General features: G+C 43.8%; 11 non-coding genes and 1 pseudogene across 11 annotated transcripts; all 12 read right to left on the reverse strand.

Annotated features, from left to right (window-relative positions):
- Positions 1-5,251: 5,251 nt before the first annotated feature.
- LOC141241872 (U2 spliceosomal RNA) lies at positions 5,252-5,442 on the reverse strand. Its single transcript, XR_012306565.1, has one exon. It is a non-coding gene; the product is annotated as a U2 spliceosomal RNA (small nuclear RNA).
- Positions 5,443-6,557: 1,115 nt separating this feature from the next.
- On the reverse strand, positions 6,558-6,747 carry LOC141241918 (U2 spliceosomal RNA). Its single transcript, XR_012306601.1, has one exon. It is a non-coding gene; the product is annotated as a U2 spliceosomal RNA (small nuclear RNA).
- A 2,445-nt stretch (positions 6,748-9,192) lies between these two features.
- LOC141241828 (U2 spliceosomal RNA) lies at positions 9,193-9,383 on the reverse strand. The gene has a single exon (XR_012306522.1). It is a non-coding gene; the product is annotated as a U2 spliceosomal RNA (small nuclear RNA).
- A 1,115-nt stretch (positions 9,384-10,498) lies between these two features.
- LOC141241751 (U2 spliceosomal RNA) lies at positions 10,499-10,689 on the reverse strand. Its single transcript, XR_012306448.1, has one exon. It is a non-coding gene; the product is annotated as a U2 spliceosomal RNA (small nuclear RNA).
- Positions 10,690-11,798: 1,109 nt separating this feature from the next.
- LOC141241864 (U2 spliceosomal RNA) lies at positions 11,799-11,989 on the reverse strand. The gene has a single exon (XR_012306557.1). It is a non-coding gene; the product is annotated as a U2 spliceosomal RNA (small nuclear RNA).
- A 1,115-nt stretch (positions 11,990-13,104) lies between these two features.
- Positions 13,105-13,294, reverse strand: LOC141241905 (U2 spliceosomal RNA). Its single transcript, XR_012306590.1, has one exon. It is a non-coding gene; the product is annotated as a U2 spliceosomal RNA (small nuclear RNA).
- Positions 13,295-19,395: 6,101 nt separating this feature from the next.
- LOC141241763 (U2 spliceosomal RNA) lies at positions 19,396-19,586 on the reverse strand. The gene has a single exon (XR_012306459.1). It is a non-coding gene; the product is annotated as a U2 spliceosomal RNA (small nuclear RNA).
- A 1,115-nt stretch (positions 19,587-20,701) lies between these two features.
- LOC141241774 (U2 spliceosomal RNA) lies at positions 20,702-20,892 on the reverse strand. The gene has a single exon (XR_012306470.1). It is a non-coding gene; the product is annotated as a U2 spliceosomal RNA (small nuclear RNA).
- A 1,115-nt stretch (positions 20,893-22,007) lies between these two features.
- Positions 22,008-22,198, reverse strand: LOC141241785 (U2 spliceosomal RNA). The gene has a single exon (XR_012306481.1). It is a non-coding gene; the product is annotated as a U2 spliceosomal RNA (small nuclear RNA).
- Positions 22,199-23,313: 1,115 nt separating this feature from the next.
- On the reverse strand, positions 23,314-23,503 carry LOC141241920 (U2 spliceosomal RNA). The gene has a single exon (XR_012306603.1). It is a non-coding gene; the product is annotated as a U2 spliceosomal RNA (small nuclear RNA).
- Positions 23,504-25,948: 2,445 nt separating this feature from the next.
- Positions 25,949-26,141, reverse strand: LOC141241931 (U2 spliceosomal RNA). The gene has a single exon (XR_012306611.1). It is a non-coding gene; the product is annotated as a U2 spliceosomal RNA (small nuclear RNA).
- Positions 26,142-26,935: 794 nt separating this feature from the next.
- LOC141241955 (U2 spliceosomal RNA) lies at positions 26,936-27,027 on the reverse strand (annotated as a pseudogene).
- Between the last annotated feature and the right edge of the window lie 830 nt (positions 27,028-27,857).

The raw sequence follows: 27,857 nt of genomic DNA on the forward strand, positions 1-27,857 counted from the left end.
ACAAACTCATACCACACTGGACATTTAAACGAAACAGGCACTCTTGCATCCCTTCTCATCCATTTCAACCCAAACAACATCCATCCAGCCATATATTTAATCATAAAAGCCGTCTTGTTATCCCTACCTAACAGAACAACCACCGTTTTAATATAATTTAAACCAAGACAAAATTCAAAATTTGGGAAATCCATTCCCCCATGTTCACGTAACTTACACAAATATTCCCTTTTAAGTTTTTCCATCTTACTTCCCCAATAAAACGTAAAAATTAGCTTCTCAATCCGCCTAAAACCCCTATAAGGGGCTGGAAAAACCACTGACACAAAAAGTAACATAGGAAGAATCACTGACTTAATAATAAGGACTTTGCCTGACAATGTCAAGTCCCGTAACCTCCAAAAATTTAACTTCTGTTCAATCCTCTTACCGCATTCATCCCAACTCTCATTCCCTTTCAGATCTTTGTTAAACCACACCCCCAAAACCTTAATAGCACCTTCTTCACATATCACACCATCCATCCTAACACTCGAATCCCCGAAACACTTAAAGCTACACTTCCCCCAATTCACCCTAAAACCAGATGCACCACAAAAGAAATCTAAAAGCAACCTTGCTCGATTCATAGCAGCCATATTATCACTCACCACAACAACATCGTCCATATACCCCATTACCTTTACAGTCTTTCCACCACTCCCTGGGATCAGAAGACCATTCATCACTTTCTCTTTCCGAATCATGCACAACAGGGGCTCAATCACACTTATAAACAGGACAGGGGACAACGGACACCCCTGCCTGACCCCTGATTTTATGCACACCTTCTCACTCAAACATCCATTCACTAACACTTCACTCACCACACCATCATACAAACACCTTATGGCATTCACAAAAACACTAGGAAAACCCATCCTAACTAACACCTCAAACATAAACGCATGCGACACTCTATCAAAAGCTTTCTCAAAATCCACACAAAAAACCATACATTTCCCCTTCCTAAACATACAATCTCCAATTACGTCTCTCAACAACAAGAGGTTATCAGTCATACACCTACCTGGCACCGCGCACACTTGATCATCACCAACCACACTTCCAATCACCCCACGCATACGGTTAGCCAGAATTTTGCTAAAGACTTTATAATCTGCATTGAGTAATGTAATCGGCCTCCAATTACGCAAATTCTTTTTCTCACCCTTCTTATATAGTAAAACAACTACTCCTTCTTTCATGGAATTACAAAGTACACCATTCATCCACATATATTGACATACCTCCACAAAATCAACACCAATCACATCCCATGCTTTTACATAAAACTCCACAGGCAACCCATCTTTCCCAGGTGTTTTATTCTTTTTCGCACCATCCACCGCCTTTTTAACCTCATCAAAAACAATATCCTCACTCAAACACTCACGTTCCCCTGATTCAAGCTGACTCTCCAACATACCTAACACATGCTCTTTCAAACCCCCATCCACCCATTTAGACTCAAATAAACTACTATAGAAACTATGTACCTCATCCAACACTTCCCTTCCAACCACAGTCATACCATTATCATTTACAACCTCATCCAACTCATCTTTTTTACTGCACATTTTTTTAAAAAAGTACCTCGTACACTTCTCATCCATATCCAAATGCTCAACTCTCGTCCTAAAAATAATTTCCTTCCCACGCTTTTCCAAAACACGCTTCATCTCATCTCTCGCTCCTCTGAGTTGATCACTAACATCAATTCCTTTCATACTCATTTTATGTAACCACTCAATCCTCATATTTAAATCTTTAAATCTGCCTCTTTCAATTGCTGCTTTTTTATAACCCCACCTCCTAAAAAAATTCTTAATTTCCACTTTCACCCAATCCCACCATACAGTCACATCCACAAAATTATTTTTCCTAGACCTCCACCATTCATACTTACTTTCGAAGTCTCTCATAACCCTAACATCCTCTAACAACCTAACATTTAGCTTCCATACCCCAACACCATGCACCATTTTTTTATCACCTTCAAACATACCCCACAAACATTCATGGTCTGTGAAAGAAAAAACATGCTGTTTAAAAAATTTACACACCAAACCTCTATTTGTATACAGCATGCGGTCAATCCTGGACACTATTCCTCCCCTATCAGCTCTATATGTGGCCGGTGGTGGCTTACTCAAAAATTCCGCTGCATCTAAAAAAGAAAAATCAGATGTAATTTGATTAAGGACCTTACCCGTGACATCAATTTCCCCTTCAGAAACACAATTGAAATCACCAACTAATAATATTGGAATCCTTCCAGGCAAAAATAAACGTATTTTCTCTAATAGTGCTAACCTATCCCCTTTGTTAATTGGACAATACACGTTAACAATTTTCACCCTCCACCCTCTCCCCTTAACCACTGCCATTATACAACGACCTGGCTCCACCACCATATAATTTTCAAAACTTAAATCCCTATTCCCCAACAAAATCCCCACACCATCATTTTTGTTTGTCATTGAACCTGACCAAATACTATGCCCATATACCCAGTCCTTTTCAGGAGGTGACTCTTCAATTCCGCACTCTTGCAGACAGTAAATATTTGCTCCAAGATTTTTTAGTTCTTCCAGTATAGCCAATCTTCTAGGCTTAGATTTTATAAGCCTTACATTTATTGACAGTACACTACAGCCCACGTTGGAGCCCATTTTTTAACCATATTCGGTAAAAAAGAACATACCCCCCACCGAAGAGTCAACCTTTCTCGTCTTGAAACTCGATTCCTGATGTTAAGCAGAGAATGCTGGCCCCCTCCTCCAAAAAAGACCTCCTAGGAGAGGCACTGTAGCTCTCGGGATAGCTCCTATCACTTAAGGGGCTGATGCTCCCAATACTGGCAGGTGAAAAATCTGGCCGGAACTTCTTTGCAGAAGACACATCAGAGTCCTCATCAGGGGGCCTCACCACAGCCCCGGTGAAGTCACCCTGGCCACCACCACCTTCATGAATTGCCTCTGAGCTTTCCAAAGCCAACACCGGCGTTGTGGAGAGTGAACCGCTCACTTCTCCCTCACCACTCATATCAAGCAGAATTGACATATCTGCAGGCTCTATCTCAACAGCGCTTCCACCAGCAGGATCGGGTGCTTGCTCCATCTCTTCCATGAAGTCCCTTACTGCCTCGATCGCCTCACCAATAGTGGCGGCAGTAGTAGGACGTGGGGACACGGCCTCTGCATATGACCTGGAACGATGGGGACAGTCCTTGAAAGCGTGTCCCTCCTCGCCACATGCATTACAAACCATGGAGTTAGTACACTCCATTGCCAGATGACCCTCTTTATTGCATTTCCCACAAAACTTCTCCACCGTGCAGTCCTCTTGGTAGTGTCCAAAGGATTTACACTTCCTGCAAAAACGCGGAGCACCAGGAAAAAACATATACCCTCTATCCCTCCCGATGGCAAAACTGAGGGGAGGGTAGTGGATACCCCCAGGTCCCTGGGGGTCCTCCTGGAACCGAACAAAAAACTTGTGTTTGCCAGTCCACAAGCCCACCTCATTCCTCACCTTGTGTGAGTAGGACACATAGCTGCAATGAAGGTTCAGGAATCTAGTAATGTCCTCCACATCCACAAGGGGGTTGTGCATAAACACAACAACTGGCACTTCCCCCTTAGTATACAATACCGTGAATGTAAGCCCATCAAGAGCCGGATGATCCAAGGCTTGCTGATCCTTTAGAGTCTTGAAAAGATTCTGGCAAGCTGCCATACGATCAAGGACTAAAACGTACCGGCCATTCTTTGGGAACTCCTGTAGGCAAATGATGTCTCCACGACCAACATTCAAAATCTTGAAGATGACGACTTCCACCAAGAACCGCAGGTTAAAGAAATTCCTCTTCGACTCCTCAATATCAATGCGAAAAGCATTTTTGACCCGAATATCATCGGTCCCGGCATAGCGAATCTTGACGCCCATTATCACCTCTCGTTTCCTCTGGACCCCCCCCAATAGCAGCAGGCAGCTTAAGCCACCTAAGTGGCGATGCTGCAAGGCCGAGGGGGAGACACTATAGGATCCTTCTGACCAGATACAAGATCTAAGCCAAAAGGCCGAGAAGCGATAACCAGAATTGGTTTCAAACTACGGAGCCACCCAAGGATCCTGAAAAGTCCATTTGTGGAGATGAGCTCCTGGACTCCCGTTAAGAAGACATGTTGTCAACCTCTAGATCCCTTACATGCCTGCACTTTTCGGCTTGCTGCTGCTGCAATCCACGCGTTTTAGATCTGCATAACTCCACCTCTTTAAACACAGCACCTTCACCCCCTGCTGTTCCCACCCGCCTCAACACCGTTGGAAGGGAGGAGAACCAATTAAGGCGGGGGGTGGGGTGGAACGAGCAGCTGTCTACCCTTAGCAGGAGGGCTCCTGATTACATACCTCTCCTGCTGCTGCTGCTGCTGGCTGTCCAGCAGCAGACTGAAGGTGGCTGCTGCTGTGCACAGGTATATAAAGGCTCAGAGCCTATTATGACACGCGCAGCCAGCGTTCCATTGCCACATTCCATCTACTGCAGGCAGGATACCTGGCTGGCTGAATGTCGCTGAGAAGCTCACAGAGACCGCCATAAGCAACAGTTTAACAGAATGCCACAGACTAATCAACCAAACTTTTTGGGTTGGGTTCTCTTTTATAGTCTGCAGGCATTAAATGAAAGAAGTCAGTGTTCCAGCAGAAGGAGACAACGTTTCAGAAAAGGCATTGTAGCAAACCAAAAAAGAAATTTTAAGCGCAGCAGAGTAACCAGCGCACATACCTGTTAGCTCAGGTGAGTTTAAAAGGCTGCTGTTGATAACAAGGGCATTTGCTAAATAGATGGTGTGTGTGCAACAATATACTGAAAGGTCAATTATATTGTGCAGCTTATCTCACCACCTGTAGTTATTTAGGTGAAAGCTCCAAAATGCTTGCCTAATATGTCTGTTTATCCAAAAGGAAGTAAAAAGGGAGAGCTAGAAAGATAGCATTGCATCACATTACATGGCAATGCAATGCACAGTTGCTGAAGTTGAACCAAAATGAGCTTGTAATCTGGCTTCTGCAACTTTGAACATGAAAAATCCAATGAGGAGAAGAAAAGCAAAGCCAAAGAGTCCATCCCAAAATCCGACAAACAAGCAAAATGAACAAAAAACATCGAATTCAATTCTTTCTGATTTTAGAAACTGCATTAAAGAAGGGGTGCACCGGTCCTGGAGATACTGCAATACCAGGTCAATGCGTGGAGTGGACAGAGCAAGCTCTTTTTCCATCTCCCTGTTCTAAAAATCCATTTAATATATGGTCCCCAGATATGGGACGTATCAGATATTAAACTGATAAGAACAGATACTACACTTGATCTTAGCCAAAAGGCCGAGAAGCGATAACCAGAATTGGTTTCAAACTACGGAGCCACCCAAGGATCCTGAAAAGTCCATTTGTGGAGATGAGCTCCTGGACTCCCGTTAAGAAGACATGTTGTCAACCTCTAGATCCCTTACATGCCTGCACTTTTCGGCTTGCTGCTGCTGCAATCCACGCGTTTTAGATCTGCATAACTCCACCTCTTTAAACACAGCACCTTCACCCCCTGCTGTTCCCACCCGCCTCAACACCGTTGGAAGGGAGGAGAACCAATTAAGGCGGGGGGTGGGGTGGAACGAGCAGCTGTCTACCCTTAGCAGGAGGGCTCCTGATTACATACCTCTCCTGCTGCTGCTGCTGCTGGCTGTCCAGCAGCAGACTGAAGGTGGCTGCTGCTGTGCACAGGTATATAAAGGCTCAGAGCCTATTATGACACGCGCAGCCAGCGTTCCATTGCCACATTCCATCTACTGCAGGCAGGATACCTGGCTGGCTGAATGTCGCTGAGAAGCTCACAGAGACCGCCATAAGCAACAGTTTAACAGAATGCCACAGACTAATCAACCAAACTTTTTGGGTTGGGTTCTCTTTTATAGTCTGCAGGCATTAAATGAAAGAAGTCAGTGTTCCAGCAGAAGGAGACAACGTTTCAGAAAAGGCATTGTAGCAAACCAAAAAAGAAATTTTAAGCGCAGCAGAGTAACCAGCGCACATACCTGTTAGCTCAGGTGAGTTTAAAAGGCTGCTGTTGATAACAAGGGCATTTGCTAAATAGATGGTGTGTGTGCAACAATATACTGAAAGGTCAATTATATTGTGCAGCTTATCTCACCACCTGTAGTTATTTAGGTGAAAGCTCCAAAATGCTTGCCTAATATGTCTGTTTATCCAAAAGGAAGTAAAAAGGGAGAGCTAGAAAGATAGCATTGCATCACATTACATGGCAATGCAATGCACAGTTGCTGAAGTTGAACCAAAATGAGCTTGTAATCTGGCTTCTGCAACTTTGAACATGAAAAATCCAATGAGGAGAAGAAAAGCAAAGCCAAAGAGTCCATCCCAAAATCCGACAAACAAGCAAAATGAACAAAAAACATTGAATTCAATTCTTTCTGATTTTAGAAACTGCATTAAAGAAGGGGTGCACCGGTCCTGGAGATACTGCAATACCAGGTCAATGCGTGGAGTGGACAGAGCAAGCTCTTTTTCCATCTCCCTGTTCTAAAAATCCATTTAATATATGGTCCCCAGATAGGGGACGTATCAGATATTAAACTGATAAGAACAGATTTTTTTTTTTTTTTTTTCCAAACACTCAGAAATTAAGTTTTATAATCTTAAATCGTATATCACCAAACTCAAGATTTTAGTTCCATCATCGTGTTTAGATATTATATTTATATTTTTTCATTTGAATTAATATATATAAAGTTAAACATAACAATTCCTTTGCAGTTTCAACAGTTTCCAAACAAATCACCACTGACATTACTTCACCCGGTTTCCCAAACTAAATATCCCCTTTTTCTCTTTTACTTTCCTCCCAACAAAACCCCTTAACTTCTTTTCTTCCTCCTCATGCTCTAACCGCATCTGTTCCCTATCATACTCTTCCTCATCATCTCTGAAAGTCACCACCTTCTCCAACACTTTACCCTTTTCCTCTTTTACTTCTTTCTTTTCACCAGATACTTTCCTTGATCCACAATTTTCCTGTACCGTTACCTTTTTCTTCAATTTCACCTTTAAACTTTCAACTTCTTTTCCCTGCTTATTCTCCTCTATAATTATGGCATCAACTTCCTTCTTCATTTTATCACCAATATCTTCCTTTTGTCCTCCAAAGTTCTTTTCAAAAGTTCCTTTGCTGCTTTCCATGTAACAATACCCAGAACTCCCGTTTACCATAATCCTCCCATTATGCAAATTTTCTTCTCCTGTTGTCCACACCAAAAAACGTCTCTTTCCGTTCCAAATACCAACTTTGTTCCTGTATAATTTCTGAAACTTTACCATCTTACATTTAGATTCCAAAAAAACCATTATCTCCTCTATTTCCACAAACGGATTGTCCATGTAAATTATCACACTCTTCGGTTTCCCCATGAATGATGCACTTACTCCAATTTTCCCAGAATCCTCTTCACTCCAGCCTTTGAAAAAATGAATGCACTTTTCCTCAGAAACTAGAGTCACATCACAAACTTTACCTTGCTTTATTTCTTGCATACAGTAGATATCCTTCTCCAAAACTTCATATTTCCTCAAAATTTCCAGAATCCATTTTTCTTCCAAAAAAGTTTCTTCCGTCTCCCGTTTCACAAAAAAACGTAAGCATCTCTTCTTTTTCCAAAACTCCATCTCAACGATCCGTTTTCCTTCCGTTTTTTCCTTTTAATCCTCCAAATGTTGCCACCACAGCTATGTGTGGCGACAGTTGCCCCCCACAGCTATGTGTGGTGACAAGGTGATCGCCTCTCGTTGCCCAGGGACTAATCCGACTCCCTAATAGCAGCAGGGGGGTTTGGCTCCACCGATAAGTGTAGCGATCCCCCCAGGCCAAGGAGCCGGGTACCCCAAGCGCCTCCCAGCCAAGACCAAGGCAGAAACCGCTAGATCACTGCACTTGATCTTAGCCAAAAGGCCGAGAAGCGATAACCAGAATTGGTTTCAAACTACGGAGCCACCCAAGGATCCTGAAAAGTCCATTTGTGGAGATGAGCTCCTGGACTCCCGTTAAGAAGACATGTTGTCAACCTCTAGATCCCTTACATGCCTGCACTTTTCGGCTTGCTGCTGCTGCAATCCACGCGTTTTAGATCTGCATAACTCCACCTCTTTAAACACAGCACCTTCACCCCCTGCTGTTCCCACCCGCCTCAACACCGTTGGAAGGGAGGAGAACCAATTAAGGCGGGGGGTGGGGTGGAACGAGCAGCTGTCTACCCTTAGCAGGAGGGCTCCTGATTACATACCTCTCCTGCTGCTGCTGCTGCTGGCTGTCCAGCAGCAGACTGAAGGTGGCTGCTGCTGTGCACAGGTATATAAAGGCTCAGAGCCTATTATGACACGCGCAGCCAGCGTTCCATTGCCACATTCCATCTACTGCAGGCAGGATACCTGGCTGGCTGAATGTCGCTGAGAAGCTCACAGAGACCGCCATAAGCAACAGTTTAACAGAATGCCACAGACTAATCAACCAAACTTTTTGGGTTGGGTTCTCTTTTATAGTCTGCAGGCATTAAATGAAAGAAGTCAGTGTTCCAGCAGAAGGAGACAACGTTTCAGAAAAGGCATTGTAGCAAACCAAAAAAGAAATTTTAAGCGCAGCAGAGTAACCAGCGCACATACCTGTTAGCTCAGGTGAGTTTAAAAGGCTGCTGTTGATAACAAGGGCATTTGCTAAATAGATGGTGTGTGTGCAACAATATACTGAAAGGTCAATTATATTGTGCAGCTTATCTCACCACCTGTAGTTATTTAGGTGAAAGCTCCAAAATGCTTGCCTAATATGTCTGTTTATCCAAAAGGAAGTAAAAAGGGAGAGCTAGAAAGATAGCATTGCATCACATTACATAGCAATGCAATGCACAGTTGCTGAAGTTGAACCAAAATGAGCTTGTAATCTGGCTTCTGCAACTTTGAACATGAAAAATCCAATGAGGAGAAGAAAAGCAAAGCCAAAGAGTCCATCCCAAAATCCGACAAACAAGCAAAATGAACAAAAAACATTGAATTCAATTCTTTCTGATTTTAGAAACTGCATTAAAGAATGGGTGCACCGGTCCTGGAGATACTGCAATACCAGGTCAATGCGTGGAGTGGACAGAGCAAGCTCTTTTTCCATCTCCCTGTTCTAAAAATCCATTTAATATATGGTCCCCAGATAGGGGACGTATCAGATATTAAACTGATAAGAACAGATACTACACTTGATCTTAGCCAAAAGGCCGAGAAGCGATAACCAGAATTGGTTTCAAACTACGGAGCCACCCAAGGATCCTGAAAAGTCCATTTGTGGAGATGAGCTCCTGGACTCCCGTTAAGAAGACATGTTGTCAACCTCTAGATCCCTTACATGCCTGCACTTTTCGGCTTGCTGCTGCTGCAATCCACGCGTTTTAGATCTGCATAACTCCACCTCTTTAAACACAGCACCTTCACCCCCTGCTGTTCCCACCCGCCTCAACACCGTTGGAAGGGAGGAGAACCAATTAAGGCGGGGGGTGGGGTGGAACGAGCAGCTGTCTACCCTTAGCAGGAGGGCTCCTGATTACATACCTCTCCTGCTGCTGCTGCTGCTGGCTGTCCAGCAGCAGACTGAAGGTGGCTGCTGCTGTGCACAGGTATATAAAGGCTCAGAGCCTATTATGACACGCGCAGCCAGCGTTCCATTGCCACATTCCATCTACTGCAGGCAGGATACCTGGCTGGCTGAATGTCGCTGAGAAGCTCACAGAGACCGCCATAAGCAACAGTTTAACAGAATGCCACAGACTAATCAACCAAACTTTTTGGGTTGGGTTCTCTTTTATGGTCTGCAGGCATTAAATGAAAGAAGTCAGTGTTCCAGCAGAAGGAGAAAACGTTTCAGAAAAGGCATTGTAGCAAACCAAAAAAGAAATTTTAAGCGCAGCAGAGTAACCAGCGCACATACCTGTTAGCTCAGGTGAGTTTAAAAGGCTGCTGTTGATAACAAGGGCATTTGCTAAATAGATGGTGTGTGTGCAACAATATACTGAAAGGTCAATTATATTGTGCAGCTTATCTCACCACCTGTAGTTATTTAGGTGAAAGCTCCAAAATGCTTGCCTAATATGTCTGTTTATCCAAAAGGAAGTAAAAAGGGAGAGCTAGAAAGATAGCATTGCATCACATTACATGGCAATGCAATGCACAGTTGCTGAAGTTGAACCAAAATGAGCTTGTAATCTGGCTTCTGCAACTTTGAACATGAAAAATCCAATGAGGAGAAGAAAAGCAAAGCCAAAGAGTCCATCCCAAAATCCGACAAACAAGCAAAATGAACAAAAAACATTGAATTCAATTCTTTCTGATTTTAGAAACTGCATTAAAGAAGGGGTGCACCGGTCCTGGAGATACTGCAATACCAGGTCAATGCGTGGAGTGGACAGAGCAAGCTCTTTTTCCATCTCCCTGTTCTAAAAATCCATTTAATATATGGTCCCCAGATAGGGGACGTATCAGATATTAAACTGATAAGAACAGATACTACACTTGATCTTAGCCAAAAGGCCGAGAAGCGATAACCAGAATTGGTTTCAAACTACGGAGCCACCCAAGGATCCTGAAAAGTCCATTTGTGGAGATGAGCTCCTGGACTCCCGTTAAGAAGACATGTTGTCAACCTCTAGATCCCTTACATGCCTGCACTTTTCGGCTTGCTGCTGCTGCAATCCACGCGTTTTAGATCTGCATAACTCCACCTCTTTAAACACAGCACCTTCACCCCCTGCTGTTCCCACCCGCCTCAACACCGTTGGAGGGGAGGAGAACCAATTAAGGCGGGGGGTGGGGTGGAACGAGCAGCTGTCTACCCTTAGCAGGAGGGCTCCTGATTACATACCTCTCCTGCTGCTGCTGGCTGTCCAGCAGCAGACTGAAGGTGGCTGCTGCTGTGCACAGGTATATAAAGGCTCAGAGCCTATTATGACACGCGCAGCCAGCGTTCCATTGCCACATTCCATCTACTGCAGGCAGGATACCTGGCTGGCTGAATGTCGCTGAGAAGCTCACAGAGACCGCCATAAGCAACAGTTTAACAGAATGCCACAGACTAATCAACCAAACTTTTTGGGTTGGGTTCTCTTTTATAGTCTGCAGGCATTAAATGAAAGAAGTCAGTGTTCCAGCAGAAGGAGACAACGTTTCAGAAAAGGCATTGTAGCAAACCAAAAAAGAAATTTTAAGCGCAGCAGAGTAACCAGCACACATACCTGTTAGCTCAGGTGAGTTTAAAAGGCTGCTGTTGATAACAAGGGCATTTGCTAAATAGATGGTGTGTGTGCAACAATATACTGAAAGGTCAATTATATTGTGCAGCTTATCTCACCACCTGTAGTTATTTAGGTGAAAGCTCCAAAATGCTTGCCTAATATGTCTGTTTATCCAAAAGCAAGTAAAAAGGGAGAGCTAGAAAGATAGCATTGCATCACATTACATGGCAATGCAATGCACAGTTGCTGAAGTTGAACCAAAATGAGCTTGTAATCTGGCTTCTGCAACTTTGAACATGAAAAATCCAATGAGGAGAAGAAAAGCAAAGCCAAAGAGTCCATCCCAAAATCCGACAAACAAGCAAAATGAACAAAAAACATTGAATTCAATTCTTTCTGATTTTAGAAACTGCATTAAAGAAAGGGTGCACCAGTCCTGGAGATACTGCAATACCAGGTCAATGCGTGGTGTGGACAGAGCAAGCTCTTTTTCCATCTCCCTGTTCTAAAAATCCATTTAATATATGGTCCCCAGATAGGGGACGTATCAGATATTAAACTGATAAGAACAGATACTACACTTGATCTTAGCCAAAAGGCCGAGAAGCGATAACCAGAATTGGTTTCAAACTACGGAGCCACCCAAGGATCCTGAAAAGTCCATTTGTGGAGATGAGCTCCTGGACTCCCGTTAAGAAGACATGTTGTCAACCTCTAGATCCCTTACATGCCTGCACTTTTCGGCTTGCTGCTGCTGCAATCCACGCGTTTTAGATCTGCATAACTCCACCTCTTTAAACACAGCACCTTCACCCCCTGCTGTTCCCACCCGCCTCAACACCGTTGGAAGGGAGGAGAACCAATTAAGGCGGGGGGTGGGGTGGAACGAGCAGCTGTCTACCCTTAGCAGGAGGACTCCTGATTACATACCTCTCCTGCTGCTGCTGCTGCTGGCTGTCCAGCAGCAGACTGAAGGTGGCTGCTGCTGTGCACAGGTATATAAAGGCTCAGAGCCTATTATGACACGCGCAGCCAGCGTTCCATTGCCACATTCCATCTACTGCAGGCAGGATACCTGGCTGGCTGAATGTCGCTGAGAAGCTCACAGAGACCGCCATAAGCAACAGTTTAACAGAATGCCACAGACTAATCAACCAAACTTTTTGGGTTGGGTTCTCTTTTATAGTCTGCAGGCATTAAATGAAAGAAGTCAGTGTTCCAGCAGAAGGAGACAACGTTTCAGAAAAGGCATTGTAGCAAACCAAAAAAGAAATTTTAAGCGCAGCAGAGTAACCAGCGCACATACCTGTTAGCTCAGGTGAGTTTAAAAGGCTGCTGTTGATAACAAGGGCATTTGCTAAATAGATGGTGTGTGTGCAACAATATACTGAAAGGTCAATTATATTGTGCAGCTTATCTCACCACCTGTAGTTATTTAGGTGAAAGCTCCAAAATGCTTGCCTAATATGTCTGTTTATCCAAAAGGAAGTAAAAAGGGAGAGCTAGAAAGATAGCATTGCATCACATTACATGGCAATGCAATGCACAGTTGCTGAAGTTGAACCAAAATGAGCTTGTAATCTGGCTTCTGCAACTTTGAACATGAAAAATCCAATGAGGAGAAGAAAAGCAAAGCCAAAGAGTCCATCCCAAAATCCGACAAACAAGCAAAATGAACAAAAAACATTGAATTCAATTCTTTCTGATTTTAGAAACTGCATTAAAGAAGGGGTGCACCGGTCCTGGAGATACTGCAATACCAGGTCAATGCGTGGAGTGGACAGAGCAAGCTCTTTTTCCATCTCCCTGTTCTAAAAATCCATTTAATATATGGTCCCCAGATAGGGGACGTATCAGATATTAAACTGATAAGAACAGATTTTTTTTTTTTTTTTATACCATTCAGTAAAATTTTTCAAGCAACAATCAATAGTATAAAAACTCATACTACGTTGCCCAGTCTTACATCATAATGGTACTTTCTTTATTTCATATTTATAACTTTATACTGAAACAGTTGTAATACCTTTTGAATGGACAAAAAACTATAAAACATACCATTATCATAAAAAAAGACAGATCACAACACTTAAACAAGGACTTACTGGTACTTTACCAGTGACCTCCATTTTTTTACTTTCCAAAAACCTTCTGAATCAGAGCCACCACCGCCACGGCTGTCCCATAAATAAACTATGTATAACCTTGACAAAACCATCCTAACACAATTATTAACTGAGATTATTTTCCTTTTAAATAAACACAAATTCCTAACGTCCCACAGACTTTCTATTACACATGCCATTATCAACCACAACAATCTCTCTTTCACCCGGCTACTTGCACCCATCCCAAACATTACCACTCTCCAATTTATAAAATTCACGCCCGCTAGTTCCTTGCATAAACCACCCACTCCCTTCCAAACACTCTGAGCATAATCACAATTCCAAACCAAATGCATAACAGTTTCACTCGCCCCACATCCATCCCTCGGACATACCTCTGTTCTAATCAGATCCCTCCTCTTCTGTACCTCTCTCACAGGCAAAATCTCATGCAAACTCATCCATACGATATCACGCTGCCTATTCGATATTCCTTTTATACTCAGGTTCCTCCATACACACAACGCTTCACTCGATCTCAAGCCCCTAATGTTACATTCAAACTCTCTAACACGCATCCTTCTCCTTACATTCCTTATCACTTTGAAATCACCCATAGGAACATCCAACAAATCATGCTTGACAACAAATTTTTCAACAAACTCATACCACACTGGACATTTAAACGAAACAGGCACTCTTGCATCCCTTCTCATCCATTTCAACCCAAACAACATCCATCCAGCCATATATTTAATCATAAAAGCCGTCTTGTTATCCCTACCTAACAGAACAACCACCGTTTTAATATAATTTAAACCAAGACAAAATTCAAAATTTGGGAAATCCATTCCCCCATGTTCACGTAACTTACACAAATATTCCCTTTTAAGTTTTTCCATCTTACTTCCCCAATAAAACGTAAAAATTAGCTTCTCAATCCGCCTAAAACCCCTATAAGGGGCTGGAAAAACCACTGACACAAAAAGTAACATAGGAAGAATCACTGACTTAATAATAAGGACTTTGCCTGACAATGTCAAGTCCCGTAACCTCCAAAAATTTAACTTCTGTTCAATCCTCTTACCGCATTCATCCCAACTCTCATTCCCTTTCAGATCTTTGTTAAACCACACCCCCAAAACCTTAATAGCACCTTCTTCACATATCACACCATCCATCCTAACACTCGAATCCCCGAAACACTTAAAGCTACACTTCCCCCAATTCACCCTAAAACCAGATGCACCACAAAAGAAATCTAAAAGCAACCTTGCTCGATTCATAGCAGCCATATTATCACTCACCACAACAACATCGTCCATATACCCCATTACCTTTACAGTCTTTCCACCACTCCCTGGGATCAGAAGACCATTCATCACTTTCTCTTTCCGAATCATGCACAACAGGGGCTCAATCACACTTATAAACAGGACAGGGGACAACGGACACCCCTGCCTGACCCCTGATTTTATGCACACCTTCTCACTCAAACATCCATTCACTAACACTTCACTCACCACACCATCATACAAACACCTTATGGCATTCACAAAAACACTAGGAAAACCCATCCTAACTAACACCTCAAACATAAACGCATGCGACACTCTATCAAAAGCTTTCTCAAAATCCACACAAAAAACCATACATTTCCCCTTCCTAAACATACAATCTCCAATTACGTCTCTCAACAACAAGAGGTTATCAGTCATACACCTACCTGGCACCGCGCACACTTGATCATCACCAACCACACTTCCAATCACCCCACGCATACGGTTAGCCAGAATTTTGCTAAAGACTTTATAATCTGCATTGAGTAATGTAATCGGCCTCCAATTACGCAAATTCTTTTTCTCACCCTTCTTATATAGTAAAACAACTACTCCTTCTTTCATGGAATTACAAAGTACACCATTCATCCACATATATTGACATACCTCCACAAAATCAACACCAATCACATCCCATGCTTTTACATAAAACTCCACAGGCAACCCATCTTTCCCAGGTGTTTTATTCTTTTTCGCACCATCCACCGCCTTTTTAACCTCATCAAAAACAATATCCTCACTCAAACACTCACGTTCCCCTGATTCAAGCTGACTCTCCAACATACCTAACACATGCTCTTTCAAACCCCCATCCACCCATTTAGACTCAAATAAACTACTATAGAAACTATGTACCTCATCCAACACTTCCCTTCCAACCACAGTCATACCATTATCATTTACAACCTCATCCAACTCATCTTTTTTACTGCACATTTTTTTAAAAAAGTACCTCGTACACTTCTCATCCATATCCAAATGCTCAACTCTCGTCCTAAAAATAATTTCCTTCCCACGCTTTTCCAAAACACGCTTCATCTCATCTCTCGCTCCTCTGAGTTGATCACTAACATCAATTCCTTTCATACTCATTTTATGTAACCACTCAATCCTCATATTTAAATCTTTAAATCTGCCTCTTTCAATTGCTGCTTTTTTATAACCCCACCTCCTAAAAAAATTCTTAATTTCCACTTTCACCCAATCCCACCATACAGTCACATCCACAAAATTATTTTTCCTAGACCTCCACCATTCATACTTACTTTCGAAGTCTCTCATAACCCTAACATCCTCTAACAACCTAACATTTAGCTTCCATACCCCAACACCATGCACCATTTTTTTATCACCTTCAAACATACCCCACAAACATTCATGGTCTGTGAAAGAAAAAACATGCTGTTTAAAAAAATTTACACACCAAACCTCTATTTGTATACAGCATGCGGTCAATCCTGGACACTATTCCTCCCCTATCAGCTCTATATGTGGCCGGTGGTGGCTTACTCAAAAATTCCGCTGCATCTAAAAAAGAAAAATCAGATGTAATTTGATTAAGGACCTTACCCGTGACATCAATTTCCCCTTCAGAAACACAATTGAAATCACCAACTAATAATATTGGAATCCTTCCAGGCAAAAATAAACGTATTTTCTCTAATAGTGCTAACCTATCCCCTTTGTTAATTGGACAATACACGTTAACAATTTTCACCCTCCACCCTCTCCCCTTAACCACTGCCATTATACAACGACCTGGCTCCACCACCATATAATTTTCAAAACTTAAATCCCTATTCCCCAACAAAATCCCCACACCATCATTTTTGTTTGTCATTGAACCTGACCAAATACTATGCCCATATACCCAGTCCTTTTCAGGAGGTGACTCTTCAATTCCGCACTCTTGCAGACAGTAAATATTTGCTCCAAGATTTTTTAGTTCTTCCAGTATAGCCAATCTTCTAGGCTTAGATTTTATAAGCCTTACATTTATTGACAGTACACTACAGCCCACGTTGGAGCCCATTTTTTAACCATATTCGGTAAAAAAGAACATACCCCCCACCGAAGAGTCAACCTTTCTCGTCTTGAAACTCGATTCCTGATGTTAAGCAGAGAATGCTGGCCCCCTCCTCCAAAAAAGACCTCCTAGGAGAGGCACTGTAGCTCTCGGGATAGCTCCTATCACTTAAGGGGCTGATGCTCCCAATACTGGCAGGTGAAAAATCTGGCCGGAACTTCTTTGCAGAAGACACATCAGAGTCCTCATCAGGGGGCCTCACCACAGCCCCGGTGAAGTCACCCTGGCCACCACCACCTTCATGAATTGCCTCTGAGCTTTCCAAAGCCAACACCGGCGTTGTGGAGAGTGAACCGCTCACTTCTCCCTCACCACTCATATCAAGCAGAATTGACATATCTGCAGGCTCTATCTCAACAGCGCTTCCACCAGCAGGATCGGGTGCTTGCTCCATCTCTTCCATGAAGTCCCTTACTGCCTCGATCGCCTCACCAATAGTGGCGGCAGTAGTAGGACGTGGGGACACGGCCTCTGCATATGACCTGGAACGATGGGGACAGTCCTTGAAAGCGTGTCCCTCCTCGCCACATGCATTACAAACCATGGAGTTAGTACACTCCATTGCCAGATGACCCTCTTTATTGCATTTCCCACAAAACTTCTCCACCGTGCAGTCCTCTTGGTAGTGTCCAAAGGATTTACACTTCCTGCAAAAACGCGGAGCACCAGGAAAAAACATATACCCTCTATCCCTCCCGATGGCAAAACTGAGGGGAGGGTAGTGGATACCCCCAGGTCCCTGGGGGTCCTCCTGGAACCGAACAAAAAACTTGTGTTTGCCAGTCCACAAGCCCACCTCATTCCTCACCTTGTGTGAGTAGGACACATAGCTGCAATGAAGGTTCAGGAATCTAGTAATGTCCTCCACATCCACAAGGGGGTTGTGCATAAACACAACAACTGGCACTTCCCCCTTAGTATACAATACCGTGAATGTAAGCCCATCAAGAGCCGGATGATCCAAGGCTTGCTGATCCTTTAGAGTCTTGAAAAGATTCTGGCAAGCTGCCATACGATCAAGGACTAAAACGTACCGGCCATTCTTTGGGAACTCCTGTAGGCAAATGATGTCTCCACGACCAACATTCAAAATCTTGAAGATGACGACTTCCACCAAGAACCGCAGGTTAAAGAAATTCCTCTTCGACTCCTCAATATCAATGCGAAAAGCATTTTTGACCCGAATATCATCGGTCCCGGCATAGCGAATCTTGACGCCCATTATCACCTCTCGTTTCCTCTGGACCCCCCCCAATAGCAGCAGGCAGCTTAAGCCACCTAAGTGGCGATGCTGCAAGGCCGAGGGGGAGACACTATAGGATCCTTCTGACCAGATACAAGATCTAAGCCAAAAGGCCGAGAAGCGATAACCAGAATTGGTTTCAAACTACGGAGCCACCCAAGGATCCTGAAAAGTCCATTTGTGGAGATGAGCTCCTGGACTCCCGTTAAGAAGACATGTTGTCAACCTCTAGATCCCTTACATGCCTGCACTTTTCGGCTTGCTGCTGCTGCAATCCACGCGTTTTAGATCTGCATAACTCCACCTCTTTAAACACAGCACCTTCACCCCCTGCTGTTCCCACCCGCCTCAACACCGTTGGAAGGGAGGAGAACCAATTAAGGCGGGGGGTGGGGTGGAACGAGCAGCTGTCTACCCTTAGCAGGAGGGCTCCTGATTACATACCTCTCCTGCTGCTGCTGCTGCTGGCTGTCCAGCAGCAGACTGAAAGTGGCTGCTGCTGTGCACAGGTATATAAAGGCTCAGAGCCTATTATGACACGCGCAGCCAGCGTTCCATTGCCACATTCCATCTACTGCAGGCAGGATACCTGGCTGGCTGAATGTCGCTGAGAAGCTCACAGAGACCGCCATAAGCAACAGTTTAACAGAATGCCACAGACTAATCAACCAAACTTTTTGGGTTGGGTTCTCTTTTATAGTCTGCAGGCATTAAATGAAAGAAGTCAGTGTTCCAGCAGAAGGAGACAACGTTTCAGAAAAGGCATTGTAGCAAACCAAAAAAGAAATTTTAAGCGCAGCAGAGTAACCAGCGCACATACCTGTTAGCTCAGGTGAGTTTAAAAGGCTGCTGTTGATAACAAGGGCATTTGCTAAATAGATGGTGTGTGTGCAACAATATACTGAAAGGTCAATTATATTGTGCAGCTTATCTCACCACCTGTAGTTATTTAGGTGAAAGCTCCAAAATGCTTGCCTAATATGTCTGTTTATCCAAAAGGAAGTAAAAAGGGAGAGCTAGAAAGATAGCATTGCATCACATTACATGGCAATGCAATGCACAGTTGCTGAAGTTGAACCAAAATGAGCTTGTAATCTGGCTTCTGCAACTTTGAACATGAAAAATCCAATGAGGAGAAGAAAAGCAAAGCCAAAGAGTCCATCCCAAAATCCGACAAACAAGCAAAATGAACAAAAAACATTGAATTCAATTCTTTCTGATTTTAGAAACTGCATTAAAGAAGGGGTGCACCGGTCCTGGAGATACTGCAATACCAGGTCAATGCGTGGAGTGGACAGAGCAAGCTCTTTTTCCATCTCCCTGTTCTAAAAATCCATTTAATATATGGTCCCCAGATAGGGGACGTATCAGATATTAAACTGATAAGAACAGATACTACACTTGATCTTAGCCAAAAGGCCGAGAAGCGATAACCAGAATTGGTTTCAAACTACGGAGCCACCCAAGGATCCTGAAAAGTCCATTTGTGGAGATGAGCTCCTGGACTCCCGTTAAGAAGACATGTTGTCAACCTCTAGATCCCTTACATGCCTGCACTTTTCGGCTTGCTGCTGCTGCAATCCACGCGTTTTAGATCTGCATAACTCCACCTCTTTAAACACAGCACCTTCACCCCCTGCTGTTCCCACCCGCCTCAACACCGTTGGAAGGGAGGAGAACCAATTAAGGCGGGGGGTGGGGTGGAACGAGCAGCTGTCTACCCTTAGCAGGAGGGCTCCTGATTACATACCTCTCCTGCTGCTGCTGCTGCTGGCTGTCCAGCAGCAGACTGAAGGTGGCTGCTGCTGTGCACAGGTATATAAAGGCTCAGAGCCTATTATGACACGCGCAGCCAGCGTTCCATTGCCACATTCCATCTACTGCAGGCAGGATACCTGGCTGGCTGAATGTCGCTGAGAAGCTCACAGAGACCGCCATAAGCAACAGTTTAACAGAATGCCACAGACTAATCAACCAAACTTTTTGGGTTGGGTTCTCTTTTATAGTCTGCAGGCATTAAATGAAAGAAGTCAGTGTTCCAGCAGAAGGAGACAACGTTTCAGAAAAGGCATTGTAGCAAACCAAAAAAGAAATTTTAAGCGCAGCAGAGTAACCAGCGCACATACCTGTTAGCTCAGGTGAGTTTAAAAGGCTGCTGTTGATAACAAGGGCATTTGCTAAATAGATGGTGTGTGTGCAACAATATACTGAAAGGTCAATTATATTGTGCAGCTTATCTCACCACCTGTAGTTATTTAGGTGAAAGCTCCAAAATGCTTGCCTAATATGTCTGTTTATCCAAAAGGAAGTAAAAAGGGAGAGCTAGAAAGATAGCATTGCATCACATTACATGGCAATGCAATGCACAGTTGCTGAAGTTGAACCAAAATGAGCTTGTAATCTGGCTTCTGCAACTTTGAACATGAAAAATCCAATGAGGAGAAGAAAAGCAAAGCCAAAGAGTCCATCCCAAAATCCGACAAACAAGCAAAATGAACAAAAAACATTGAATTCAATTCTTTCTGATTTTAGAAACTGCATTAAAGAAGGGGTGCACCGGTCCTGGAGATACTGCAATACCAGGTCAATGCGTGGAGTGGACAGAGCAAGCTCTTTTTCCATCTCCCTGTTCTAAAAATCCATTTAATATATGGTCCCCAGATAGGGGACGTATCAGATATTAAACTGATAAGAACAGATACTACACTTGATCTTAGCCAAAAGGCCGAGAAGCGATAACCAGAATTGGTTTCAAACTACGGAGCCACCCAAGGATCCTGAAAAGTCCATTTGTGGAGATGAGCTCCTGGACTCCCGTTAAGAAGACATGTTGTCAACCTCTAGATCCCTTACATGCCTGCACTTTTCGGCTTGCTGCTGCTGCAATCCACGCGTTTTAGATCTGCATAACTCCACCTCTTTAAACACAGCACCTTCACCCCCTGCTGTTCCCACCCGCCTCAACACCGTTGGAAGGGAGGAGAACCAATTAAGGCGGGGGGTGGGGTGGAACGAGCAGCTGTCTACCCTTAGCAGGAGGGCTCCTGATTACATACCTCTCCTGCTGCTGCTGCTGCTGGCTGTCCAGCAGCAGACTGAAGGTGGCTGCTGCTGTGCACAGGTATATAAAGGCTCAGAGCCTATTATGACACGCGCAGCCAGCGTTCCATTGCCACATTCCATCTACTGCAGGCAGGATACCTGGCTGGCTGAATGTCGCTGAGAAGCTCACAGAGACCGCCATAAGCAACAGTTTAACAGAATGCCACAGACTAATCAACCAAACTTTTTGGGTTGGGTTCTCTTTTATAGTCTGCAGGCATTAAATGAAAGAAGTCAGTGTTCCAGCAGAAGGAGACAACGTTTCAGAAAAGGCATTGTAGCAAACCAAAAAAGAAATTTTAAGCGCAGCAGAGTAACCAGCGCACATACCTGTTAGCTCAGGTGAGTTTAAAAGGCTGCTGTTGATAACAAGGGCATTTGCTAAATAGATGGTGTGTGTGCAACAATATACTGAAAGGTCAATTATATTGTGCAGCTTATCTCACCACCTGTAGTTATTTAGGTGAAAGCTCCAAAATGCTTGCCTAATATGTCTGTTTATCCAAAAGGAAGTAAAAAGGGAGAGCTAGAAAGATAGCATTGCATCACATTACATGGCAATGCAATGCACAGTTGCTGAAGTTGAACCAAAATGAGCTTGTAATCTGGCTTCTGCAACTTTGAACATGAAAAATCCAATGAGGAGAAGAAAAGCAAAGCCAAAGAGTCCATCCCAAAATCCGACAAACAAGCAAAATGAACAAAAAACATTGAATTCAATTCTTTCTGATTTTAGAAACTGCATTAAAGAAGGGGTGCACCGGTCCTGGAGATACTGCAATACCAGGTCAATGCGTGGAGTGGACAGAGCAAGCTCTTTTTCCATCTCCCTGTTCTAAAAATCCATTTAATATATGGTCCCCAGATAGGGGACGTATCAGATATTAAACTGATAAGAACAGATACTACACTTGATCTTAGCCAAAAGGCCGAGAAGCGATAACCAGAATTGGTTTCAAACTACGGAGCCACCCAAGGATCCTGAAAAGTCCATTTGTGGAGATGAGCTCCTGGACTCCCGTTAAGAAGACATGTTGTCAACCTCTAGATCCCTTACATGCCTGCACTTTTCGGCTTGCTGCTGCTGCAATCCACGCGTTTTAGATCTGCATAACTCCACCTCTTTAAACACAGCACCTTCACCCCCTGCTGTTCCCACCCGCCTCAACACCGTTGGAAGGGAGGAGAACCAATTAAGGCGGGGGGTGGGGTGGAACGAGCAGCTGTCTACCCTTAGCAGGAGGGCTCCTGATTACATACCTCTCCTGCTGCTGCTGCTGCTGGCTGTCCAGCAGCAGACTGAAGGTGGCTGCTGCTGTGCACAGGTATATAAAGGCTCAGAGCCTATTATGACACGCGCAGCCAGCGTTCCATTGCCACATTCCATCTACTGCAGGCAGGATACCTGGCTGGCTGAATGTCGCTGAGAAGCTCACAGAGACCGCCATAAGCAACAGTTTAACAGAATGCCACAGACTAATCAACCAAACTTTTTGGGTTGGGTTCTCTTTTATAGTCTGCAGGCATTAAATGAAAGAAGTCAGTGTTCCAGCAGAAGGAGACAACGTTTCAGAAAAGGCATTGTAGCAAACCAAAAAAGAAATTTTAAGCGCAGCAGAGTAACCAGCGCACATACCTGTTAGCTCAGGTGAGTTTAAAAGGCTGCTGTTGATAACAAGGGCATTTGCTAAATAGATGGTGTGTGTGCAACAATATACTGAAAGGTCAATTATATTGTGCAGCTTATCTCACCACCTGTAGTTATTTAGGTGAAAGCTCCAAAATGCTTGCCTAATATGTCTGTTTATCCAAAAGGAAGTAAAAAGGGAGAGCTAGAAAGATAGCATTGCATCACATTACATGGCAATGCAATGCACAGTTGCTGAAGTTGAACCAAAATGAGCTTGTAATCTGGCTTCTGCAACTTTGAACATGAAAAATCCAATGAGGAGAAGAAAAGCAAAGCCAAAGAGTCCATCCCAAAATCCGACAAACAAGCAAAATGAACAAAAAACATTGAATTCAATTCTTTCTGATTTTAGAAACTGCATTAAAGAAGGGGTGCACCGGTCCTGGAGATACTGCAATACCAGGTCAATGCGTGGAGTGGACAGAGCAAGCTCTTTTTCCATCTCCCTGTTCTAAAAATCCATTTAATATATGGTCCCCAGATAGGGGACGTATCAGATATTAAACTGATAAGAACAGATTTTTTTTTTTTTTTTTTCCAAACACTCAGAAATTAAGTTTTATAATCTTAAATCGTATATCACCAAACTCAAGATTTTAGTTCCATCATCGTGTTTAGATATTATATTTATATTTTTTCATTTGTATTAATATATATAAAGTTAAACATAACAATTCCTTTGCAGTTTCAACAGTTTCCAAACAAATCACCACTGACATTACTTCACCCGGTTTCCCAAACTAAATATCCCCTTTTTCTCTTTTACTTTCCTCCCAACAAAACCCCTTAACTTCTTTTCTTCCTCCTCATGCTCTAACCGCATCTGTTCCCTATCATACTCTTCCTCATCATCTCTGAAAGTCACCACCTTCTCCAACACTTTACCCTTTTCCTCTTTTACTTCTTTCTTTTCACCAGATACTTTCCTTGATCCACAATTTTCCTGTACCGTTACCTTTTTCTTCAATTTCACCTTTAAACTTTCAACTTCTTTTCCCTGCTTATTCTCCTCTATAATTATGGCATCAACTTCCTTCTTCATTTTATCACCAATATCTTCCTTTTGTCCTCCAAAGTTCTTTTCAAAAGTTCCTTTGCTGCTTTCCATGTAACAATACCCAGAACTCCCGTTTACCATAATCCTCCCATTATGCAAATTTTCTTCTCCTGTTGTCCACACCAAAAAACGTCTCTTTCCGTTCCAAATACCAACTTTGTTCCTGTATAATTTCTGAAACTTTACCATCTTACATTTAGATTCCAAAAAAACCATTATCTCCTCTATTTCCACAAACGGATTGTCCATGTAAATTATCACACTCTTCGGTTTCCCCATGAATGATGCACTTACTCCAATTTTCCCAGAATCCTCTTCACTCCAGCCTTTGAAAAAATGAATGCACTTTTCCTCAGAAACTAGAGTCACATCACAAACTTTACCTTGCTTTATTTCTTGCATACAGTAGATATCCTTCTCCAAAACTTCATATTTCCTCAAAATTTCCAGAATCCATTTTTCTTCCAAAAAAGTTTCTTCCGTCTCCCGTTTCACAAAAAAACGTAAGCATCTCTTCTTTTTCCAAAACTCCATCTCAACGATCCGTTTTCCTTCCGTTTTTTCCTTTTAATCCTCCAAATGTTGCCACCACAGCTATGTGTGGCGACAGTTGCCCCCCACATCTATGTGTGGTGACAAGGTGATCGCCTCTCGTTGCCCAGAGACTAATCCGACTCCCTAATAGCAGCAGGGGGGTTTGGCTCCACCGATAAGTGTAGCGATCCCCCCAGGCCAAGGAGCCGGGTACCCCAAGCGCCTCCCAGCCAAGACCAAGGCAGAAACCGCTAGATCACTGCACTTGATCTTAGCCAAAAGGCCGAGAAGCGATAACCAGAATTGGTTTCAAACTACGGAGCCACCCAAGGATCCTGAAAAGTCCATTTGTGGAGATGAGCTCCTGGACTCCCGTTAAGAAGACATGTTGTCAACCTCTAGATCCCTTACATGCCTGCACTTTTCGGCTTGCTGCTGCTGCAATCCACGCGTTTTAGATCTGCATAACTCCACCTCTTTAAACACAGCACCTTCACCCCCTGCTGTTCCCACCCGCCTCAACACCGTTGGAAGGGAGGAGAACCAATTAAGGCGGGGGGTGGGGTGGAACGAGCAGCTGTCTACCCTTAGCAGGAGGGCTCCTGATTACATACCTCTCCTGCTGCTGCTGCTGCTGGCTGTCCAGCAGCAGACTGAAGGTGGCTGCTGCTGTGCACAGGTATATAAAGGCTCAGAGCCTATTATGACACGCGCAGCCAGCGTTCCATTGCCACATTCCATCTACTGCAGGCAGGATACCTGGCTGGCTGAATGTCGCTGAGAAGCTCACAGAGACCGCCATAAGCAACAGTTTAACAGAATGCCACAGACTAATCAACCAAACTTTTTGGGTTGGGTTCTCTTTTATAGTCTGCAGGCATTAAATGAAAGAAGTCAGTGTTCCAGCAGAAGGAGACAACGTTTCAGAAAAGGCATTGTAGCAAACCAAAAAAGAAATTTTAAGCGCAGCAGAGTAACCAGCGCACATACCTGTTAGCTCAGGTGAGTTTAAAAGGCTGCTGTTGATAACAAGGGCATTTGCTAAATAGATGGTGTGTGTGCAACAATATACTGAAAGGTCAATTATATTGTGCAGCTTATCTCACCACCTGTAGTTATTTAGGTGAAAGCTCCAAAATGCTTGCCTAATATGTCTGTTTATCCAAAAGGAAGTAAAAAGGGAGAGCTAGAAAGATAGCATTGCATCACATTACATGGCAATGCAATGCACAGTTGCTGAAGTTGAACCAAAATGAGCTTGTAATCTGGCTTCTGCAACTTTGAACATGAAAAATCCAATGAGGAGAAGAAAAGCAAAGCCAAAGAGTCCATCCCAAAATCCGACAAACAAGCAAAATGAACAAAAAACATTGAATTCAATTCTTTCTGATTTTAGAAACTGCATTAAAGAAGGGGTGCACCGGTCCTGGAGATACTGCAATACCAGGTCAATGCGTGGAGTGGACAGAGCAAGCTCTTTTTCCATCTCCCTGTTCTAAAAATCCATTTAATATATGGTCCCCAGATAGGGGACGTATCAGATATTAAACTGATAAGAACAGATTTTTTTTTTTTTTTTTTTTCTTTTTTTTGAAAGCCCGAATTCGTGTACAACACCCGAGTGCGCTTAAAAAAGTGACAAGTGCCACAAAAAAAGTGCACTAGGATGCTGGTCTTCTTGAAACCCTCTCCAAAAGGAGAAGGGTCCCCCAAACCATTCCCTGTCCCTCCGAGCCAAAAGGCCACAGCGAGAAACAGGGACAAAAAGCCTCCTCCAGCCGAAGCCAGAGGCGACCCAATCTTACCCCCAGCACCTGCCCGAGTTCTCACCCGAGCAAGGCACTGGGAGCCAAAGACTGTGCTCCCCTCCCGGAAGAGGGGAGCCAACAACGCTCTCCTCCCGAAAGAGGAGAGCCAGGGGGGTTCAGGGGGGAGCGGAACCTGATGGCCACACACTCCCCCCCTAGACCTGCCAAGAGAGGAACCCGTAAGGGAACCGCATCCCGACAAAATCCTAGTAGGACGTGACACACGTGAATAAGTGGACACACAGTGACAAAGAAATTAAATAAATAGTGAAGGTTTCACAGTATAATACTGCCCGGACCTCCGACCGGGAATTGAAAAATTCCCCATCCTAAGGCCAGAAGGCCCGGAATAAGGGTGTGTGCGAAGAAAGAAAATTTGAAGTGCTTGTGCAAATGTGCCATAAACTCAAGTGGGGTTCCCAATCCCAGTGAGTTAAGGCACCCCAGGGTCACCACTCCTTGGGCACTTCACACTTCGGGCTTTCGATCTTCCCCGGCCCAATGGCGTCGATCCTGGGGGGCCATGCTTTCCACCAGATGACTATATTAGCCACCTGGCGTACTAACAAGCGCCTAAACCCCAGTGTGCATAATGTATCAATCTACTAGGGCGGCCAACATCCAAAACCGCCTTTTCGAAAGATACTACACTTGATCTTAGCCAAAAGGCCGAGAAGCGATAACCAGAATTGGTTTCAAACTACGGAGCCACCCAAGGATCCTGAAAAGTCCATTTGTGGAGATGAGCTCCTGGACTCCCGTTAAGAAGACATGTTGTCAACCTCTAGATCCCTTACATGCCTGCACTTTTCGGCTTGCTGCTGCTGCAATCCACGCGTTTTAGATCTGCATAACTCCACCTCTTTAAACACAGCACCTTCACCCCCTGCTGTTCCCACCCACCTCAACACCGTTGGAAGGGAGGAGAACCAATTAAGGCGGGGGGTGGGGTGGAACGAGCAGCTGTCTACCCTTAGCAGGAGGGCTCCTGATTACATACCTCTCCTGCTGCTGCTGCTGCTGGCTGTCCAGCAGCAGACTGAAGGTGGCTGCTGCTGTGCACAGGTATATAAAGGCTCAGAGCCTATTATGACACGCGCAGCCAGCGTTCCATTGCCACATTCCATCTACTGCAGGCAGGATACCTGGCTGGCTGAATGTCGCTGAGAAGCTCACAGAGACCGCCATAAGCAACAGTTTAACAGAATGCCACAGACTAATCAACCAAACTTTTTGGGTTGGGTTCTCTTTTATAGTCTGCAGGCATTAAATGAAAGAAGTCAGTGTTCCAGCAGAAGGAGACAACGTTTCAGAAAAGGCATTGTAGCAAACCAAAAAAGAAATTTTAAGCGCAGCAGAGTAACCAGCGCACATACCTGTTAGCTCAGGTGAGTTTAAAAGGCTGCTGTTGATAACAAGGGCATTTGCTAAATAGATGGTGTGTGTGCAACAATATACTGAAAGGTCAATTATATTGTGCAGCTTATCTCACCACCTGTAGTTATTTAGGT

The sequence above is a fragment of the Phyllobates terribilis genome, unplaced genomic scaffold, assembly GCF_046119375.1.
Source record: "Phyllobates terribilis strain yellow unplaced genomic scaffold, ASM4611937v1 Scaffold_1024__1_contigs__length_465996, whole genome shotgun sequence".
Lineage (NCBI taxonomy): Eukaryota > Metazoa > Chordata > Amphibia > Anura > Dendrobatidae > Phyllobates > Phyllobates terribilis.